Raw genomic sequence first — 22,749 nt, 5'->3', positions numbered from 1 at the left:
CTGGTCCTTTTTTATTTCAATGAACTTAAAATATACTGTCAAAATCATCATTCGGGACAAATCCCTCGTACACATGTAACTGCTGCGCAGTCCTACTTTCTGAAGTATTTGCAAAAAATTATCGGTATCACTACAATGCATTATGCCTACATGTGCGATTTGTGACACAGTCACACGCATAACTGACATGTTCATCGCTCCGTGCGCCGCGGAATGTCCCATTTGCATCCATCGAACTATCCAGTCGTTGAACTCCTTATCTTTTTATCATATTTTATAACTCTGAATATACAGCTTCATCAAAAACCTCGTTCGTAACTACGTATCTGAGGCTATAAGAAGTATCTTCGAAAATTTTACTTCAATTCCATTCGCTTGCTCTGCTCGCTTGTGAAAATCTAGTCCAACTCAATACCAATCTCACACAAAACAAAGGCGGCTTGATTTTCGGCCAAAAAATATTTTTGTTAACAATTTTTGCCTTGCATATGTGATTGGTATTGGGTTGAAGCAGATTTTGTGCAAATAAAATTTTCAAAGAACGTTTCTTATAGCCTCGCATAATTTAAATATGAACGAGGTTTTCAGTGAAACTGTATAGTTAGATTCGCGGAACGCATAATGTCGACAACTAAATAATTCTGTTTTTCAATATAATGACAGAAATATTTCCAATTATATAGCATTAGTAATAAACTTTACTTCACATTATTGCACTATCGTGGAAAATTCTTGGCAAAATCCTGAAGAACTACAGGTAGAAGACAGTGATAGTGCTGACAGGCCGGGAAGGATGGAAAATCCCAATTGGCCATATGTCCGTGGAAGTTTAGGACATTGGGCAATTAAAAAAGGTGTCGGTGACCATCTTAGGTTATCCACAACTGTGGAACATACGTATGTTGTACGAGTACTGAAGACTTTGGTATAAAAGGGGACATCTTGGTGGAGAGAATGCTTAGTGATTAATAATTACAATTGTAGATAAGATTGAGTTGCGACTAGTTGCTCTTACGAGTAAATTGCGAGAAGGTGCGTGTTAATCGTTACTCGTGAGTTATCGAGGTTTGAGTTGTCGAGTTGTGGGGAGCATGGGACGGGTATGGATTCTCATGGAGTAAGACCACGCTGCAGGGAACCCCAATGGATCTGATATCTTCTTATAGTTGGGTAGTTACCGATCGGTGCCTTAGGACACTTGTCCTAACGCCAGTCCGGTGTGGAGAATTTCGTAGAAACTGATGAGCCTATACCGGTCAAAACCGCCCACCACACCCTCTTGTGGGGCTCCCTGTCACCGTACACCGGCCTTGACCGGGGTAGGTTGCGAAGGAGTGAGTGAGACGTGAATTCCTCGTTACGACTGGACCACAGAAAATAAATCATGGATATGGACAAACAAAACAGCAACGTGTACGGTGCAGGGGAGTGATGCCCTAGTATCGTCGTAGGTGGTGGTAGTAAAGTGGATCCCACCATGTCGTCATCATACGACCACGGCCGCTCAGGGTGGACAGCTAGGCCTCCAGACGTGTTTCTGCGTCTGGTGAGGAAGCAAAGAAAGAGATTAGCCGGAGAAACTCCGATATATCGGAGGCGTCGGGTTTGGGGGGAGCGACTCGGGATTCCTACGATAAGCTTTCTTTGTGACGTGGAGGCGGGAAGTTCTACGATGATATATCGACGCGGGGTAGAAAGAGGGTACCAGTGTGAACGTGACCGCGACGGCTCCGGCAAAAAGGAGGAGAAGCGTTGTCACCGTCACCAGTATCATCGGTGGTGGAATATAGAGAGGGATGGCTCGGTTGGCAAAACGAGAGAAGGTAGAGTCAGCCGAGCTGACTGTGTGAAAACGCTTGGAAGAAACCATGGAGATAACACCTTCACCAAACTAAATAAACTTCTACAGACTAACTTCAATCGCTGACACAGAGCATGGTGGAGCGGGTGATCGGTTTGACGGTGACGACTGAACCACAGTTTCGAAGAGACCCAAGGCGCTGGGGACTGGGACAACTTAGTCGCCATTTTTGGGACTGGGATTAGGGGTAGCCCCACCTGCTCGAAGTTTGAGCGGGTACGGGGCTTTGTAGCGGTATATTGGGGGGACCTGGCCGTTGTGACCGTATATGTGTCACCCAGTATTAGAAACACGGAGTACGCCTTCTTGCTGTGTAGACTTGCGGCTTGCACATGGCGTCTACAAGCCCGTCCATCACGGGTCCTAGGAGTCTTTAACGCTCATGCAACAGCGTGGGGTTTCAGTAGTTCCAATGGGAGCGGGCGTATGGTGTTAGAGTGGGCCGCTGCGCTGGACCTCCGACTTTTATATTGAGGGGTCGTCTAACACGCGGATAGGCAAGTCCATGGTGGACCTCATTTGGACGAACCACGCAGCCATCAACCTTGTTTCAGAATGGAAGCGGAATGGACCCGTCCAGGCTAAAGGGGCCCGGGCGTCCGCCGGGAAGGGCGGATGAAATTGCCGCGGTGGGGTTCGACGCACCGCGATGAGGATTTTATGGCGGCGGCTGCTATAGTCGTCGCTTGAGGGGATGGACGGAAGTGCTACTCATACGTGCCGCGGGTCGGAGGTCAGCGCTGTGCCGGTTCCGTGTGTTGGTGGTTCGAGGAGATTGCGTGTCTTTGAGAGGCGTGTATCTGCTCGTGACGCCGGTATACCCGAGCCCACCGCAGGCGGAGAAGAGAAGAGGCCACCGTAGTACGCTTGTGGCCTACCGCGAAGCGCGAGGATTTAAGCAGCGAGCTGTCGGGGAGGCGAAGAAGCGGGCCTGGGATGAATTCCTGGCCACCCTTGATTCCGACCCGTGAGGACATCCTTGCAAGGTGGTGTTGAAAATACTCCGCCCTTTGACGCCTCACGCGACGGAAGCGATGGACCCTCAGTCCCTGAAATGGGTCGTCGATACTCTGTTTGTCAAGAGCAGGGGGAGAGAAGGCGCGACCATTACGTTCCCAGCACGTTACGGAGGACTGGAACCTGTACCTGCCGGTGTCAGCAGGAGAGTGGGCAGGGACCGTAGGGACGATCGGAACGCGCAAATCTCCGGGTCCCAACGGAGTCCCAGGCCGCCTGTGTAGGGGGGTTACCGAGGAATTGGCCCCGAGGCTGAGGCGAATTGGCTTGGGGTGAATTCTCCGACCGGTGGTGGGGGGGGGGGGGGGGGGGGGGACGGATGGTCTTTCTTCTGAAGCCGGGGAGATCTCTGTATTCTCTCTCGGCCTCTCGCTGTGTCTGCTGAATAAGGCAGGCAAGTTGCTTGAGATAGTGATAGCTGTCCACCTAGAGGAGCACTTATCCAGAGTCCGGGCTAATATGGCTGGCGAGGGAGCGTTCTACAACCGATGCTATCGTTCGCTCCCTAGTTCTTCAGGCCGAGCGACAAGGAGATGTGGCATTGGCGGTGTCATTGGACATTATCATTGTCTCCAATAATTTGCCCTGGGAGAAAATAGAGGAAGCCCTGGAGTTCTATCGGGAGCCTCCCTATCTGCACGGCATAATTCGTGCGTATGTCCGGGACCGAAGTATCATCTATATCGGCGGGGGAGGAGAGATGATAAACAATATGCCGGGAATCGGCACTGACGTGTTACGCAGATGACACGTTGGTGTTGATCTGGGGACCATCTGTCCATGATGTCGGCTCCATCAAGGGATTGAGATTTGAGGTGTCCGTTGAAAAGACCGAAGCCCTGCGGTTTTGTAGTCAGGCAGATCGCGGGACGCCTCCAGCGGGGTATCGTCTGAGACTGGAAGGAATGGAGGTCGAGGTGGGAACGCGGATGAAATATATGGGTCACATTCTCGACAGCCACTGGACCTTTGGTGCCCACTTGTAGCGCCTAATACCGTTGGTTGAGGACACGACGAATGCCTTATGACGTTTACTGCTTGGAACTTGCGGGCCAGGAGGTAGGGGGCACCGACTGCACGCCGGGGTGGTGCGGTTAATGCTCCGGTCTGAGCGGCGGACTTGAGGGCCAACCGTTACCGCCTCCTGTTGGTCGAGAAATCTGGTGGATGGGGTTGACCCTGCGGGTGCCGACATTAGAGACCAGGTGTGATAGAACCGAAGAATTAGCGGACCAACTTTCATGAGAGAGTGGGCGTGTCCGCACTTAGGGTCGTCGATGTCGTTCTGCCAAAGTGGAACATTCGATTGGCTCCCTCCGGAGCCGGTGGGGGGGGGGGGGGGGGGGTGAACCCCCCCGGGTTCCCATGATGTACTGAGATACGCTTACCGAGCACGGGTGTTTCGGTGAGTACCTGCATCGGATAGGGAAGGAGGCGACCGCAAGCTGCCACTATTACAATGAGAAGCTGGACTCGGCGCAGTCCACGCTGGAAAATTGCCCGGCGTTTGCTCTCACCGCGGAAATAGGTGTAAATCTCTCGCCACCGGTGGTGCTTATATCTCTGCTGACGAGCGAGAATGGTAGAAGTGCGGTTACCTACTTCTGCGAGCAGATGATGCTCCGGAAGGAGGCAGCGGAAAGGAAAAGGTAGCAAAGATCCCATCCAATGTGGATCGATAGGCGAAGATAGGGTAGAGGTCGTGGACGCGTCTTAGTAAGGCAAGTTAGCTCCACTTCGCAGGTAAGATCATTAGACTCTGACCGATATCAGTACCGCAGTGTTACCAGAATGTCTGGTTAGGTAATCGGGCAATCTTGTACGCCGACACGGAGGATGAGCCGCGATATGGTATGACAGCATTTCGCGCATTCGAAGAGAGAGGACGGTCATCAGCTCAAGGAGGGGGAGGGACTCGTGAGTGTGTTTTTGCGGTTTCAGGGTCCCTCCTGATGCGCTTAAGAGGATCATCGTGGGGATATGAATCTGGCGCTATTCTGTGCCCTCTCCGCAGATCGCGGAGTGCCCATTAAGGTTCTCTCCACGTAAAAAAGAAGAGTTGTTGAGTTATTGTGAGTTATTAGTTGTAAGTTGAGTAGTTAAAAAAGTAATTGTCTATCAGACGCGGCTATTCTGTTATTATCTGGTTATTGTTTCGATGGCTGTGATATGCAGGATGTTTTGTCTACCCTACTATACTGTTTTTAAGTGTGTAGCACTATCGAGGAGGAAAACTAGTTATGGGTGTATCTAGCACACTGGACAACCAGATTCGTTGATGGCAATTTTCGTTAAGAAATTGAGGGCAACCGTCATCGTTACTAATTGGATGATGACAAGAAAAAAATGGATGAATGTTGGCCGCCCTGGACCAAAGGTCGCTCATGAGTGGCATTGTACACAGGAAAAAAACCCGCTTTCCCGTGTTTTTTTCGGAATGAACATTAACTCTAAGGAACGTTTTGACTTGAAAGATACTTGAGGGCCTTGATTGTAAATAGTACTAAAATTTATGTCGGTCCTTAGGATTATTGCGGGTCCGAATAAGGATGTTTAGACATCTGCTGAGCATTTTAACCGAGAGATGGAATATGGTTTGTGTCACAGGACGTAATAGTTGACATTACTGGGGCAAAGTGGATGCCGCGCGTCCTGCAGACTTCGCCCGAAACATATACATATATCGAAGTTTCGCCTAGCTGGGACATATTTCATACATTTTTTTCACCTTTGCCACAAAACACACGAAAAGTGATTTCCTCGGTGGAATTTTAATTTGACTCGTGATTATAGCGTGATTAACGCGGAATTTGTATTCTTGTTAACTTGGAAGGACATGTCATTGGAATTTCCAATTTCATGGATATAACAATTTCTTTACTTATATTTACAGACCCCGTAGGTTTCAATGTGTCCTATTATTTCTAACGAAAATAAATTATACCATATATCAGCTGTCATAATTGCTATGATATCATTTAAGTAGTACCTTTTATTATAAAAATTGAATTATAAATACAATAAAAAATTTATTATTTTTGGACGATAATGAAAAAATGACTGGCAAAAATGAAATCTTTGAAAATGATACGAATTATTAATAAAAATGCTTGTTTTTATTCTGTGCGATAAATACAGATCTCTGCTGTAGTATTAGATCGAAAATATAATGGGAGATGATACTTGCATTTCAAGACCTTTATTATTACTCACCTTTCGGCACTTTTCGGTACTATTTGGAGCCCATCCTTATTACTGTTTACCTTACTATATTAACATATTCGTTATATTAACATATATATATCTATGTATGTATATACTCTGTACATTCTACACAAATCTGACAAATATATTTACTCCGAAATACTGTTTCAGACGCTAAGATAAATTTCTCAATCGGAAACTCAACAGAGTTCTTTCGAAGCCTAACGTGATGTATTTCTTGATGTTTAATAGCAGAAAGTGCAAAGATTCCTGAAGCAATTTATTAGCTTCAATCGCTTAATAGTTATGGATTCTCCAAATTATTGGAGACTCAAAGTTTCTTTCCCAGCAGTTTATTTTCACTATACTTCCTTCTGCCGATATTTTTCATGAAAGTGTTATAATGTGTTGAAATGGCTGAAATGTGGTAAAGAGAAAGGGAAAAAGCATTCTGTCACTATGATTGGGCGGATATTAATTCATATTAAATAGTCTGCCTTATTAGGAAATTAATAATATGTCGGAGGCAGGTTGGCACTTGGGCGTTCGATGAACCTTTACTTACTTTACCGTCGCGAATGTAGCCAATCTCTATCAGTACGAATGTGGACGCTACCAGGGGCTAGGAGTAATGGTAATAGGATAGTCGAGATGATGGTGGCAGCGAATTCAGGTTCGACAACGAATCCACGGTCCACGGGAGGACTCGTATCAACGTGCTACTCGATTCGGATAACTTCCCGATAACTCAATCGTCCAACGACTCACTAACTAACTCCGTCAATCCAAAAGAGGCTGCCCTTATATACTCCTGTCCCCGCTTCTCGGGTTAATCTTTGTTTTAAGGAAAGCCATATCATTTCATACCTCTGTCAGGTACATGACCTCCCATGACCGTGGCTACGACCGGTGACCTGTCATGTCACTTCGAGCCCAAACCCATCGTCATAAAGTTAGATTGGAACATTAAGACTATTTCTTATTTTTATTACTTAGGGCGGCTATAGTGAAAGTTTGGACTAGTGTATTGGGGTTTGTCCCAACATTGCGGACGGGAAATCCCGCTGTCTTTCCTTCTCCGGCAAATATATTATGATCGAAACGGTTTTATTAAAAAAGAAAACTTAAACTGTTCAAGAATTATTTACAAAGCGGCTGGACTCACTGATTTCAATATGAAATATGTTGTTTAAGTCGACACTCTAAACAATCTTTCCCCATATATGTTATCGTTGCTCGGTTTTAGTTTCCGAGATATTCGCACAAATATGTCCGATTCATATTTTACTGTTACAATATGTATATCGCTGGTCTGTGATACTCTACATTACAAGCCACGCAGCTCTAGACTTTTTTGCATGTAAATGATGTATCGCAAGATTGTAGTACCTTCAGAAGTTTGCTTCAGTACCGATGTAGTAATTTAATTCTTCACAGAAATATCGTATTAAGATTCACTACTAAATGAATATATTTAAATAAAATAAAATTATACGAATAGTATCAAATGAATATTACACATATTTATGTGTAGTAGCTGCAATGAATTAATTAATTTTTTAATTGAGCAGAGTGTAATTCATGATAACATGAATTGCATTAAATGTGGAAATGCAATGAAATTTCATCGTGACAGCTTGATGTATAGATGTCATAAAGTACCACCAGACCAAATGTAATACGAAAATAAGTGCATACTATCAGTCTTAATTCAGTAGCATACATGTTCCTGTACAAGATATTTACCGTTTGATGTTAGGAGCATGACAGCAGCAATTTCTAAAGAATGAATTGGGACTATTATTGAAAACAGTCGTTGATTGGGCAAGCTTTTGTCAAGAAGTGTGCATCTTATGGATGGAAAAACATTCGACTCAAATTGGTGGTGAGAGTGAGATTGTAGAAGTTGATGAGACGAAAATTGTAAAGAGAAAATTCAACGACGGTCGACTCATTATTAGCCAGTGAGTTTCTAAAGGTTTTATTTATCGAAGTAATTCCTTATTAGACCTGGAACCATCATTATCTCAGATTGCTGGAAATTCTACTGGGATTTGGATAAAGAAGGATGTAAGCATTTAATTGTTCATAAACCAAATTTTGTTGATCCAGACAGTAAGATATAACATATCGAACGTGTCTAGCGCGGAATCATGTAAACATTATTCGCTTCTTTCAATATCGTATCGGAAGTGTTTCCAATTTCGAATAACGATGATATAATATTAGCCTTAATATGTATTGTATCTGTCTTATTATTTAATACCTTACCTTATTTCACACAATAGCGTTATCGGCGGCCTTAATGTAGTCGAATAGTTACCCAAAATACCCCATTACTTTTTCGTTTTTAAGTGAGTTGAAAATAATTATCAAAAATGAGTTGTGTTATGTTATACAAAAGCACGGATCGCAGAATGAACTGTAATCGTAACGTAAATTGAACGGTTTTTTTTTGCAAATATTTCGAAAATTAATTTCCGGCAACAATAATATGTATGAGAAGAAACTGTTCAGAATGTTGGTCTTGACAACATATTTCAAGGCCATTGAAATCAGTGAGGCCAACCGCTTTGTAAATAATTATTAAAAAATGTTGAAAGACAAATGATTTTATAGAGCAAATTGGGTGTGGATGAAATCTTAATCTAGAGCAATATTTCTTCAATTAATTTAATTTAAAAAATATTTAAGGTAGTATAGTTTACAATACATAAGAAAAAATAATCTAAATAATGATTCGTCATTAATATTATAAAGAATATTAATTATCACGATATTAAATTCCATTTTATAATACGTTTATAATACGTTCACTACGGCTTTATTTGTGGACTTTCTTATTTGTTAGTTTGCACTGAAGAGTAATTTTTATTATTGCGAGCAGTTTTAAGGATGAAACTAGAGGATAGAAGGAAACTAGAAGATAGAGGAATACAACTAGAATACTGAAATACATACAGCTTCAACACACTAAACATATCCTTGTTATCATTATTTACGAAGAAATGTTTATTATGCGCGGTAGAAACTGAATTTAATGTATTTCGGCAAAGAGACGACGGGACTGTCATATCATTCGCGATCACGTTAGAGAAACTAACTGTGAATTGTCACAATTGATGACAAAAGCCGAAAGCAGTTCGTGGTAAACATGTCTCTAAGAAAATTGGTGAACGAGCAGGTATCAAACGTTCTTAGCTTAGAGTTAAAAGATAAATTGGGAGTAATATTAAGATCATGACAATTTGGTGCGCTTAAAGGAGCCGTGACTACTTTGATGAAGAAAGGGCAGGCATTAGGGTGAAATTCCACGCGTAGCTGTGAAAATTCAGGAAGGTCCAGAATTTTAGAGGAAGCAGAAGCCACAGATTTAATGTTCCAGAATGTAGGCAATGCCATAGATAAGGGGAACTTGCAAAGAATTTTTATGCACGTTTAAGCATTCTACGATTAGTTTCACCACCTGATCGCCCTCCGTCTAATCGCTAAAACTTTAGAATGCAACGGGAGGTACATCGCGCTGCAATAGTTTATGTCTACTGCAAGAGCTCCAGATATGTCCTGAGTGATTGCACATAAAACGTTGACCAGTCAACGACGGAGAAACGAAAAGTAGAAATAGCAGAGAAACGTTCAGAAACCGACATGACAGCAGTAAGCAGAAATAGAGTAATTAGATCGTATACAAGTGAAGCAAGTAATAGACCTCGAGGATCAGGTTCGAACGAGAGACGAAGTATTAGTTCTTATCAGGTAAATTGTATTTTTGAAAGATTTAGATAAAAGAATATAGTAGAAATAGAAGGAAAAGAAATAAAAGATGCGACAGAGCATGTGTTAATCGACACGGGAGCAGATATAACTTTACTCTGATAGTAGCAAATAGGATTAGTAAATACTACACGCGAAATAATAACCATGAAGGGTATAAGACTCACAGAAATTCCTACGATTTGCAAAATTGACATTAACGTGAGAATAGGCAACAGGTTCGTTATATATTGTGTTGTAGTGAAGGACAAAAAAGAAGGAAATTTCCTGTTAGAAGTTGATAGAATATTAGAATTACATAAGTAAATGCAAGGCAATAATTAAACCGAGAACACGCGTAGAAACTTCGAGCAAATATTGACCACTGGTATAAAAGGTTAGTATACAATCACGTATAGAGACCATAATACGAGCTTACAAACAATAATGGACAAGGATTAGTAGAGAAATGAATGATAGAAATAGGCGTATATGCAGAAAATTATTTGACTACGGCTAGGAATGCCACGTGCCCCATATCAATAATTAACATGACTATTTATACGATACGGTTAGAGCTTCCGATAATGTAACTGTAAACACTACCAACAGTACAGTACACTGATCTATCTGACGAAATCGCCGCTGAAGACCGCAACATTATGCGAGCACACGATACCCAAGCGTTGACTAGGAAAGACAGAGTGAAGAAATTACGTGATAATATAAAGATAGATTTTAAAAGCAATTTGAATGACGAAGAGAAACCTTGATGGAATTGTATGAGATGGAGATTTTCAGAGGTTAAAGACTCATTTTCTCTACCAAATATATCTGAAATATTCGATCATTTAGATATGTCGGAGAAGGGTCAGGAATAAGGTTGTGGGCGTTTGATGAATCTTCATTGGAATCGGCCATCGTCGTGTTATAACGAAGGTACTGTTATAACGAAGGTCTGTTAATACGAGTATGGATGATACCGACTCGACAATCAACCGCGGCGGTTGGACACTCGCGATACTAGTGATGTTGGTCTTAGGTTCAATAACGAATCCGCGGTCAAAGGGATGATAGATGTACGTGCTTACAAAAATCTAAGTCGGACTCTTTGCGAAAACGGGGAATATCCACCGAGCGTACAGACTCTAAGTAACTCGCTAATACGACCTCACGAGAGAATGACTCTCCGTCGCGATGATGCTGCAGAGGAAAACTATGATGAGGTGTGTCTGAGGACATAAGATCATCGGTTTCGTCGAGGATACCCTTCGTTCAGAAGGTGAGGGAATTTGGCGATGTTGCTAATTGGTCAATCTCCATATCGGTGGTTAGAAAAAGATGCTAGCCGCCCTCGAGGGAAAGTTGCTAGTGGGAGACGCCGTTCGTTGAAAAATAGGTCTCTCCTATCTTCCCGTAGCTGGGACAAAGACGGTTTGTTTGAAGGACTTTAGTCAACTAAATTCTAAGATTTATGACGGGCCCTCAGGCTAGCTGAACATGTACTCCGAAGACGCATCGACATCTGGCAATCATCTTGCTCGAAGAATAGGGTCTGCGTATAGCGAGCCACGGGACAGAAACCGTTGGAATGTTTACTGTCGCGTGCCGCCACAAATATTTCTTTTAAGAAGAGCTATAGAATTACTCCATACCTTTGTTAGACAAAGCGTTCATCCCGTGACCGCGGCTACGTTCGGCGACTGGCCGTCGCCCTAAGCCCAAGCTCATTATCACAACTCGCGAACAATTACAATCTGATTGAATAACTACAATTGTTTAATTACAGCTATGGTAGACTCTAGATTACAATATTGCGGGATTGTCCAAAATTCCAAAGGCTCCGGTGTTCTTTTCATCTCCAACAGATATATTTCTCCACGTTAGATTTATCAACAGGTTTTTATCAGATTGACATGGACTCTGAGGATCATGAGAAAATGGCATTTTTAACACAGCATGGGTATTTTGAATTTAATCATATGCTGTCCGAGCTTAAGGGTGCTCTTCCAACTTTCCAACGAGCAATGGAGCTGGCTAGAAAGGTTACGCGGAATAAAATGTTTCGTGTATACTGTATATGGATGATATAGTTGTTCATTGACGTTCATGTAAAGCACATTGAAGAAGATTATAGTAAATTTCTTAAAAAATAAGTGACAGAGAGTAGATTAAAGTTGTAATCTAATAAATGCCAATTTCTGCATAAAAACACAATTTATCTAAGACATGTAATTACTGAAGCGGCATAAATTTTTTTAGATAGGTTTGGTAGGTTATAACCAAAAATTTATAGTATATATTTCAAATATCGCGGGTCCACTGCCGCAGTTACAAAAAAAAAAAAAAAAGATAAAGGATTCTTATGGACTGATCAGAAGCAAAAGGCTTTTGACATATTTAAAGAAAAGTTTACATCTGCATCATTTTTACAACATCCAGTGTTTTACCGGTTTGTTTTACGGACAAGATTTTGCAAGTACAGTGGTTAAAAAAGCCGAAATTAATTATAATACAATGGAAAAGAAGTTACTAGCAATCGTTTGCGTGACTCAGCGTTTCCGAACTTACCTATACGGAATTAAATACCAGTAACATACTAATACATAATAGTAACTGTTACGTAGCATGAGATGGTTTGTGCGACGTTCTTCATTGCCTGGCAGCCTACGGTCCACGTACCGTCACTCCGAACCTCAATAAACCTAAGGACCCACCATAAACCTTTTTAACTTAATTGTTAACATATGTTTTCAAGTTAATGTGCTTATTCGGAAGGATTTTCTAATCCTATAAGAGTTTTCGGTTTATAGCTGGTTCTTAGAAAAGTCCTTGGGTTTATTAGGCGCTCTAAAATATCACCTAATGGGGTAGTCACCTAATGGGAAAAATGAATGTTTGTCTAACGAAAAAGCTGATTTTTCCCATGAACAAGATCACCCACGAGCCACGTTGGTAGGAGGCTTCCCCCTCATATCTTCATGCATTAACGTGGGTCATAACCAATTGGCATCGCGGATCGTTACCCTCACTTTCCTGACGGAAAGTGTGAACAACGAATCCGCGTTCTTCGTTCAAAGGTCACGCCCACACCAAACTTTCCTCCGTAACAACATAAGAGTGACCAGTCAGTCTATTTCGAGCCTACGTCAACAGAACAGTCAAGTAACAGTCAAATCTCATCAGGGAGTCTAAATCAACTTGAGTCAGAGGCCAGTGCAAGGAACGGCAGGAGTCGGAAGTCCAGCAAGAACCAACAAGTCGAAAATAGTCATCATCATCGTCAACACGAAAGGAGTCTCAGGTCGCACTCGTTCGTAGTTGTCATATCAAATATTCAGCCTTGTATCATACTGAAGTTGTTGGATAAGTCAAAATATATAATAACCAGTTAATAAAAGAGTTATATTCCCACATTATTATCCCGCAAGAAATAAGGGATCCAACGATTCGTTTTTTTTTTATTTAGTTGCTAACATTCACAATTTGTCCGATTTGGACATTTGGTAGAATTTATTGGCTACTTGATTATCATGTAGGTAACTACCCCCAGCGGGGTACCATCTTCGTATTTGTTAGGTTGTGTCCTTTGTGAGGTCTGCTCGGTGTTACCTTGTCAGTCTTCTATCCATGTTTGAGGTGTTGATCATCTCCGCAGCTAGCCGGTTTGGGTGTGTTTCTATTCTTTCTTTGTATTTTCCTGCGTATCTGCTAATTTCCTCTTTGACCGTTGGTATTCCCAGGTCCTTCCGTACGTCCTCGTTTCTAACGTACCATGGGGCGTTTACTATTGTTCTAAGAATTCTAGCTTCTATTGTCTCTATTTTGTTTATATGGACCATTGCTGCTGTCCCACATAGTGGTAATCCGTCCAGATTGGTTTCCAGAAGTTTGGATTTTCGACTTGTTAGCCAATACATTTGTCTCCTTGCTGTTTGTATTTTGTCTGTGATTGATTTGATATGCTGCTTCCATGTGAGATGTGTATTTATGTGGAGTCCTAGGTATTTGACTCGCCTTGTTTGTGTTACGTGCGTGCCGTTACGAAAGATGTTTGGTGGTATCTGTTTTCGCAGTGTGAATGTAATATGGTCGAATTTACTGGGGTTTGCTTTAATTTGTTTAACTTGTAGCCACTTTTCTATTTTTTTCATATGTTCTTGTAGTAATGTGACTGCTGTTACAGGGTTAGTGTGCCTGACTAGTACCGCTGTGTCGCCCGCGAAGGTCAGTATTTTCCTATTGGTAGTTGTTGGTATGTTGGCCGTGTATAGTGTGTATAATATTCATCCTAAGACGCTTCCTTGCGGAACCTCTGCCTTGATGTCTTTGACTTTGGAGTATGTGTCCTTGATTTTTATTACGAAGGTTCTGCTGCTTAAGTAAGATTTTATTAATTGGTATATTTGCTCCGGGAATTGTTTCCTGATTGTTTGTAGCTGGCATTCGTGGTTTACTTTGACAAATTCTTTCTCTATGTCCATAAAGAGGGTTATACAGTATTGTTTGTTTTCTAGTGCTAGTATTATTTCGTTGACCAGTCTGTGCATTTGCTCTATAGTTGAGTGTTTGTTTCTGAATCCGAATTGGTGATCCGATATTAATTTTTCCTTCTCTATTATGGGTTTTATGCGGTCGTAAATTACTTTCTCTAGTATTTTAGAGAAAACAGGATGTAATGATATTGGTCTATATGATGTAGTTTGGTGTGGGTCTTTGCCTGGTTCAGGTAACGTTATGATCTGTGCCAGTTTCCATAACTTAGGAAAGTATTGAATTCTTAGTGTTTCATTGAATATTATTGTAGTTAATCTTATCGCTTTTGGCTGAAGGTTTTTCAAGATTTTACCATTGATTAGGTCGATTCCTGGTGCTTTATTATTTTTTGACTTCTCGATTGTGTTTCTAATTTCTTGTGCTGTTATTTTAGGTATGGTGTAGTGTTTGTCAGTTGAGGTACTAGTGGTTTGGGGTATGTCATTTGGGGTTGCTGTTGTTGATATTATGTGGTGTAAATGTGTTGTAAATGTGGTTGGAAAATTCTTTAGCTTGCTCTTCGTTACTTTTTGTCCATGTGTTGTCTGCTTTTCTGATTGCTGGGACTAGTTTTATTGGTTTCTTTATTTTTTTCGTGGCTTTCCATAGGGAGTAGTTGGAGTTCTCGTGTGCAGAGAGTGACTCTATGAATATTGTGAATTCGTTATTGTTGTGCTCTTTTATTTTGTTTTTTATTTCCTTTGCAAATTTGTTTGTGTTTTCTCTTTTCTCGTGTTCTATGTTTTTGCCATTTTGCTTTCGCTTTCCTTTTTTCGCTGATTTTGTCAAGTATGTCTGGTGGAATTATTTTTATTTGTCTGTTGGTTGGTTCAGGTATAGTGGTTGTCCATGCTGCTTCTTGGATCGTTTCTGTCAATGCTGTTGCTGCATGTTCGATGTGTTCGGGTGTTTTCAATGGGATGTTGCAGTTGATTTTGCTCTCGGTTTTATTGCATAGTGTCTCTGAGTTGCTGTAAAGTATTGGTTTGTTTCTGTATGTAATTATTATGGGTGTATGATCGGAGCTAAGCTCGAGGCTGGGTGTTATTGTTAGTTTATTTGCGTTTAGTCTCCTTGTAACTGCAAAATCGAGTATGTCAGGAATTTTGCTCAGGTCTGTCGGCCAATATGTCGGCCTTCCTGTGGATAATATATTGAGGTTGTGGTTCCTAATGTATTTTTCCAAGGTTCTGCCTCGAGGTGTGGTGATTCCTGATCCCCATAGTGTGTGCTTTGAGTTATAGTCTCCCGTTGCGATATGCTTATTACCTAAGTGTTGAAAGTACTCTTCCTACATTTGTGTTGTCATTTTGTGTCGCGGTGGTACATATACTGCTGACAACTGGAAGTGGTTGCTGCTAGTTTGTACTGTAACGGTGGTTGCTTGGGTATATTCCTCTCCTACTTGGCTGTGTAAGTGATGTTTGATATCGTTTCTTGTTATCACTGCGGTAGCTCCGTGTGCTTTTCCTGAGGGATGCTTGGTATCATATATGTAGTGTAGTATCATATATCATATATGTAGTGCGGTATTTTTATGTAGCTTTTTGGAGTGAAGTGTGTTTCTGAAACTAGTAATATGTCTATATTGTTGTTATACTGGAATGTTTTAGTTTCTAGGGCCCGTCGTTGCAGGCCGTTTGAGTTCCAGGCTGCTATTTTCAGCGTGTCCGTTTTTATTTTTTGCTTAGCATGTTTGTAAGTAGTTGTAGCATGACTGTGATTTGTCACGTTTGCTGTCTGAGAACTGCGTTTTGGCGCTTGTCATTTTTTTTAGCATTTCGGTGTTTTTGATGGATTGTTTGAGCAGTTCCTTGATTTCTGTAGTGTCATTGCTGTTGTTGTTCTGATTTTAGTTGTCTTAGGATGACGATTGGTTGACTACTTGCGCCTAGCTTCGGCTACCAACGGTGTTGGTGTTACTGTGGTTATTGTTCATTACGTGCTGTAGAATTTGTGTTGTCAGAGTTTCTGTGCTATCCTGTTGCGCGTGATAGTTGTTGCGTGTCCTGTTTCGAAACGGCGGAAACAGTTTACGTTGCAGTTGCTTTCTGACTACACAGCCTGTGTAGCTAGCTGGGTGGTTTCCATTGCAGTTGTAGCATTTTACTTCATTTATTTTTCCTATGTATGGACAGTTTGTTATTAGATGCTTTTCTGCACATTTGACACACGCCGGGATTCTGTTGCAGTAATTTTTTGTGTGTTCATATTGCTGACGCTGTGTGCATTGCGGTATGTCTTTTTTTATATCTAGATTGCTCCACTGTTACTATTGTGTTTAGAACCTTTTTTATTTCAAAAATTTCTTTGTTATTGTTTTTAGGTTCGAGTTCTATTAGGAATAACGGTAATGGTTGTTTAGTATCGTACCTGGTTATGTTGTTTATTGCTCTTACCTGATGCCCGATTTTAGCTCGTTCTTCCATTATGTTATTTGTATTTGTTTTTGGATGCAATCTTCTGATTACTGCTTTATAACTTTTATCAGCTTTGAGCTGGTAAATGTGATACTCGGCGTTTTTCTCTTTTAGCACTTTTACCACTTTTCTATAAGTTTCCGGGGTGTTAGTTTGCACTTTTACCTGGTCCAGTTTTAGTTGCTTAATGCTGTAATTTTCTTTACCTGCCGTGATGTTTAGCAGTTCCATTAGAGGATTTATTATTTGGGCTTCGATGTAAATTGGCGGTGGTTTGGCGATGTGGATTATTGGTTTTTCGGCCGGGTCAGTTTCTTTCTCTTCTGGCAGTGCGCTGAAGGAGTTTCGGAGTGTGATTTCTTATAGCCATTGTTGTTTTTCTGCTTCTATAGCTTTCCTAACGTTTGTGTTTGGTGATATTTTTTGTTTTTTGTTATAACTTGCCACCTTCCAGCTTTCATCCTGGTGGGTTAGTTCGTTACTGGTTTTCTTCATTGTTTTGTATTGGTTCCATTTCGACTTCGTTTGTAGCTGAGCATTCCTGCTCTTCGTTTATTAATTGGCTTGGTTTTGAAATATTTGTTGTTTTATTTATGTACAATGTTTCGTCTTTACTAATTATTTTTATCGGTGGGATGTGATTTTGCATTTTAGATTTAATAATAGTCTTCTTAGTAGAAGACACAGATTTCCTAAATTTATCAATTGGTTCCCGAAAATGATGCTAGAATTTTACTGCTATTTTCGACACATTTCTCAATCACTTTTTGCATTCACTTGACGATTGTTTATATGTCTAGTTTGGCTTGTTTAAGCAGTTTGATAGTATACTGTCTTCCATACTGGTAAGTAGCTTTTTCTTACAAGAGTATCTATTAGTACTAATGTTTTATATTGAATGTTCATCAACTTTTAATTGATTTTAGAAAAAAAGATTAAAGAGTACTTGCGTGACTTTTTGTACGTTAATTAAGGGCACATTAAATATTATATTAATATCAGATTTAACTGTCCAAACTTACCAAAACCGGAAAAAATAGTCACCGCATCGCAGTTTACGGCATCGTTCTAATCTTTGGCATAGTCTTCATGTTTATATATATGTCGGGGTAACGTCGGGAATAGAGTTGTGGGCGTTTGATAAATCTTCATTGAAATTAGCCATCGTTATGGTATAACAAAGGTACGGTTTATTAACACAAGTATGGATACTACAGACTTGACAATCAACCACAGCGATTAGGCGACACTAGTGACAATGGTCTTAGGTTCGATAACGAATCCGCGGTCAGCGGGATGATAGATGTACATGCTTACGAAATCTATGCTGAATTCTTTGTTAATATTCACTGATCGTAAGGCGTTACTCTTTCCGTCGATGAGATCGCAAGAGAGAATGACTTTCCGTCCCGATGATGCCACAGAGGAAAGCTATGATGGAGTGTGTCTAAGGACACGAGATCATCGGATTCGTCGAGGATAGCCTTCGTTCAGAAAGTAAGGGAAATTTCTGCTAATTGGTCAATCTCCATATCGGTGATTAGAAAAAGATGCTAGCCGCCCTCGAGAGAAAGTTGCTAGTGGGAGATGTCGTTCGTTGAAAAAAATAGATCTCCCCTATCTTTCCGTAGTTGGGGCAAAGACTGTTTGTCTGTTTGAAGGACTTTAGGTAACTAGATCTTAGTGCTTATAACGGCCCCCGGACTAGCTGATCACGTACTGTGGAGGCGCGTCGGCACCTGGTAACCATCATACCCGAAGAATAGGATCTGCGTGTGGCGAGCCACAGAATAGAAACCGTTGGAATGTTTACTGTCGCGTGCCGCTACAAATATTTCTTTTAAGGAGAGCTGTAAAATTACTCCATATCTTTGTTAGATAAAACTTTCATCCCGTGACCGCAGCCTCGTCCGGCGACTGGCTGTCGCCTCGAGCCCAAGCTCATTATCACAACTCTCGAACAATTACAATCGGATTGAATAACTACAATTGTTTAATTACAGCTATAGTAGACTCTAGATTACAATGTTGCGGGATTGTCCAAAATTCCAAGGCACCGGTGTTCTTTCATCTCCGACATATATTTATATATGTTTGCATTTTGAAAGAACAATAACATGCGGTTAATTGAAAAAATTAAGAAAATATTTTATACAAATGCAAAATTATGATCTTTTCGCTGAACTAACGGCATGTTGTAACTTTCTTAACGATTAACGGGATTAGCGGTTACAAGGAAAGATAGTCAAGCATTCGCGACCTACTTTCCTGGGAACTGGATTTTTTTTATTGGGATTTATTTAGCCTAATTCGAACAAATACAAACGAATAAAATTCGTATAGGTTGTACTAATTAACTGTTATCATTTTATTGAAATCAGTTACGTCCTTCTCGATTTTCCGATATCGTTAATGTAATTAGGGTTCGTTATGGATAACGATTATTCCAAAGACTACAAACGAAAATACGATTATCGACGATCGTTTCATTTATTCAATTTTGTTGTAAATTAATTTTCGTAAAAATTTGTTGCTTTGATATTAGATAATAGTAGCAATGTAAAAAGTTTAAGAAGACTGTAAAAAAGACGGTGAAAAAATTAATTTAGCCATGTAGAATGTTGATCAATAAATAACCAGGTACCAATACTAGGAAGTAGGTAGGAAGTATTCCTATCATAGTAGCGGGCAGTAGCGGGTAGTAATTTTAACGAGTAGCTTGATTACTTAATCGTTTACATTCATATTACAATGAAAGTAATATAAATACCTCATATTTTGAGCGTGTAACAAGTACATATCGATTTTATAATTAGCTTCAATTTACCAGTTACAAATATTATACAATATGTATAATAAATATCTTGACTCTGTACATGTTGAAAGATAATTTGACGATGAGGGAACTGAATTATTTACTTGGAAATGTACACATTCGAATTATTAATCGGACGTTCTATTAAAACCACAACTTGTTATATGCCGATTCACGTGATTTTGCAATAAAAAAAATATTCTTCTCCCTCCTGTTTTGAATATAGCTCGCGTTAAAGAAGCTCGGTTTTTCGCGTAAAATAAATAGTAATGTTTCACAATTGAATTCGGAAACGAACATAATCCTACTCTATTTTATTTAAATGGTAATGGAGCTTGTTACGTATCAACAATTATAAATATGCATAATAGACGGGTTACCTTGTAAATTGTACGTACATCTACAGTAACTTGGCGTTCTAAATGAACTCGTCCCATTTCCCTATATTTACGATATATTATGACTTTCTCAATCCAAGGTTAATTAGGTCCATATAGAAAAGGAAAAAACAGTTGAATCATCGATATTTACAAACTTGTACCGTCAAATAGGTTTTTAAGAATAAAACCGAATTCAGAACGCATCTGAAAAGCGAATGAACTTGCAAAGTAATACAATTAAGAACCCATTGTTAACTTAGAGCCACAGCCCTACGATAACGTGTCGTAAATTACATTTAAGAATCATCGAAGCATAAATGCGAGATGCGAGCAACTACAAAGTTTCACTCTGCATTCTTATGTCTGACAAATTCCCTCTGTCGCACATATGCATTACACGAATAATCGCGCATACGGACTCGAGAGCAAGAGAATTTGATAAGAGATCAGCTCATGAAAAACTGGGAGTGGCGCGTATGGTGTAAATCAATTTTCGTATTGTTTCACGCGATCCCCCGTGATTAGGAAGCTCCTGCTAATTGCTCAATTATCTTAAATTACAAAGACGATCGCAAGGCCCCATAGCGAAGCGGCAGCTACGCCGCCCGTGGAATTTTATTTTTCATAAGAATTCGACAACCGGTCCCGATACGGTAATATCAACCACAGCCGTTGCACCGTTTTATAGTTTATAGTCTAGTGTATATTCCGGGGTCAGCATGCAAATACAGACACGCTTACCAAGCACGTGCCTCCATGTACAATATGTCTCAATTAAAAAAGATAACGAAGAAACCGAGCAGAAACAGTTATCCAGTCATTCCCGTGGCGTTTTCACCATTTATGTCCCTGCTTAAGGACTCAAAATCACGAAAATCACGAAAAGAAGCCCCTTAGAAATTAGTTTCGTTGCACATTATAACACTGTAATACATTCGCTTGTTCCTGTATTTTGCAAATTATAAATAATCGTAAAAAGCGATTAAGTACGTCAGTGTTATTAGATTCTTTAGAATCGTAAACATTATATAGCTACCCAAAGAAAACTTTCTAGAAATTCAAGTCAAATATTGCCCGACAATATCCGACCCTTTCCGAGACCTACCTACCCATATCGGAGACCTTTCAGAACAACAATGTCTCCTATACTCAACATATTATGGAAAAATTGCTGTAGTAACTTTGGAAAATTCGGGGCGTGCCATAAACAACAAGGTTGGTCACACGTCGAACCTTTTCACAGTTTGGCTGAGCGTTCGAGTTGTGCAAATTGATATGTAATTGATATGTTTTGATATGTAAATGCATGTGTAAGGTACAACTAATTTTATTTTGCAAGATGTTTGGTAAATTGTTACTACCAATTGATCATTGAACATGAAGGATTTATTATCTTGAAGTAAATAATAAATCAATAACATCCACATACCGCGTCTCTCACACGTGTTGTTTATGTTTGGCCCGATTGACGTATCATGTCTCTCACACGACATTATAGGTTAAGGGATTTAATCCTTTTCGTTCCAAACGCATCATGGAACGGCTGACACGAAAAGCTAACTGTGTTCAAATGAAATAATTGAGGAATAAACGTAGTTTTCAGAACAAAGATGATGTTTTCTACTGAAACAAGGATAGCGAAAGAATACCATAAACTAATTTTTGCCTCGAAGTAAAAAAAGAAGAAACTATTTTTCTTATGTTTAAACAGGGTCGGGCAGACACTCTCTCTCTTTCTCTGTACGCGTTAATATACTCACGGTGAAACGTTGGATGGTTTCCTCATTCGCGATCAGTCTTCCATTAACATAACCACAATCGAGTTATCAGCATCGAGACGGAGTGCTACTCGAGACTCGATGGAACTTACATAGATCCTCAACTCCATCGATCTTCATCGATACACAATGATTCACTGAATTTTTGAGTTATCCCGAATAGAAAAACATCCTCCTAGTGTAACTAAAAAATTCGTCCCGTTTTCATTGTCAACGACTTGTCACAAAATATGTATGTACATATGAAGAACACGCGGAGATCTTCTTTCAATTCGCGAAACTCATCCCTCTTTCGATTGCACGTGTGAAATAAAGGGAATCAGATTTTTTTATTTATTTTATTTAAATGAATTTATTTCAAATCTGCTCCGATACCCTCGTGGAAGTTCCTCATATCTTAAAATCTTCCAGAGAACCACAAGTCAGTTAACCTCGTATGTAGAAACTTTTCCGACATCCTGTGTGAAAACTAACCAATTTGATTCTCTATTTTCTCTTTCTCTATGTGGTCGCGCGATCGCACGGTGATCGTCCGAGTGGTGAGAGTCGACGTCTCGCGTGGATGCACGTGTTCAACAGCACATGGATTACTGATACCGAACACGCACTCACGGATTGAGAGATGCCGGTAAACTGATCGTGATCCTGACGGTGATCTTCCTTCGTCGAGAAAACCTCTTCCGTACAGGGTAAGGTGCGCAAGCCCGCTGAAGCGCAGGAGTGACAGAGAGCAACACGCGGCCACGGGAGAGGAAGGGACGTCACATTGGTGAGAATAGAACTAACGAAGGGTATAAAAGATAGAAATGAGATGCAAGATGCACGCCGTTCATATTGCAAAATTTGATGTCTATCTTCAATAAATCCGTTGAAATATTATTACTTATTGAAATTACACGTCCACTATCTCAGTGAGCAAAGTATTATTTTTAGAATTATTTCAGTGTTTATTTATCTTACTTGTTATTTCGTATACGAATACATA

General features: G+C 40.4%; 1 protein-coding gene across 1 annotated transcript in view; it reads right to left on the bottom strand.

Annotated features, from left to right (window-relative positions):
* The window catches only part of LOC126873505 (lachesin-like), a 102,742-nt gene extending 80,525 nt beyond the window's left edge, over window positions 1-22,217 (bottom strand). Inside the window, exon 1 of the mRNA XM_050634445.1 lies at window positions 21,747-22,217. The gene's annotated coding sequence lies outside the window, so the exon portion shown is untranslated. The remainder of the gene's footprint in view (window positions 1-21,746) is intronic.
* Window positions 22,218-22,749: the final 532 nt, after the last annotated feature.

Source organism: Bombus huntii, chromosome 2 (genome assembly GCF_024542735.1).
Source record: "Bombus huntii isolate Logan2020A chromosome 2, iyBomHunt1.1, whole genome shotgun sequence".
Lineage (NCBI taxonomy): Eukaryota > Metazoa > Arthropoda > Insecta > Hymenoptera > Apidae > Bombus > Bombus huntii.
Note: the sequence above shows the minus strand (reverse complement) of the source record. Positions and strands in the feature narration are given on the sequence as shown.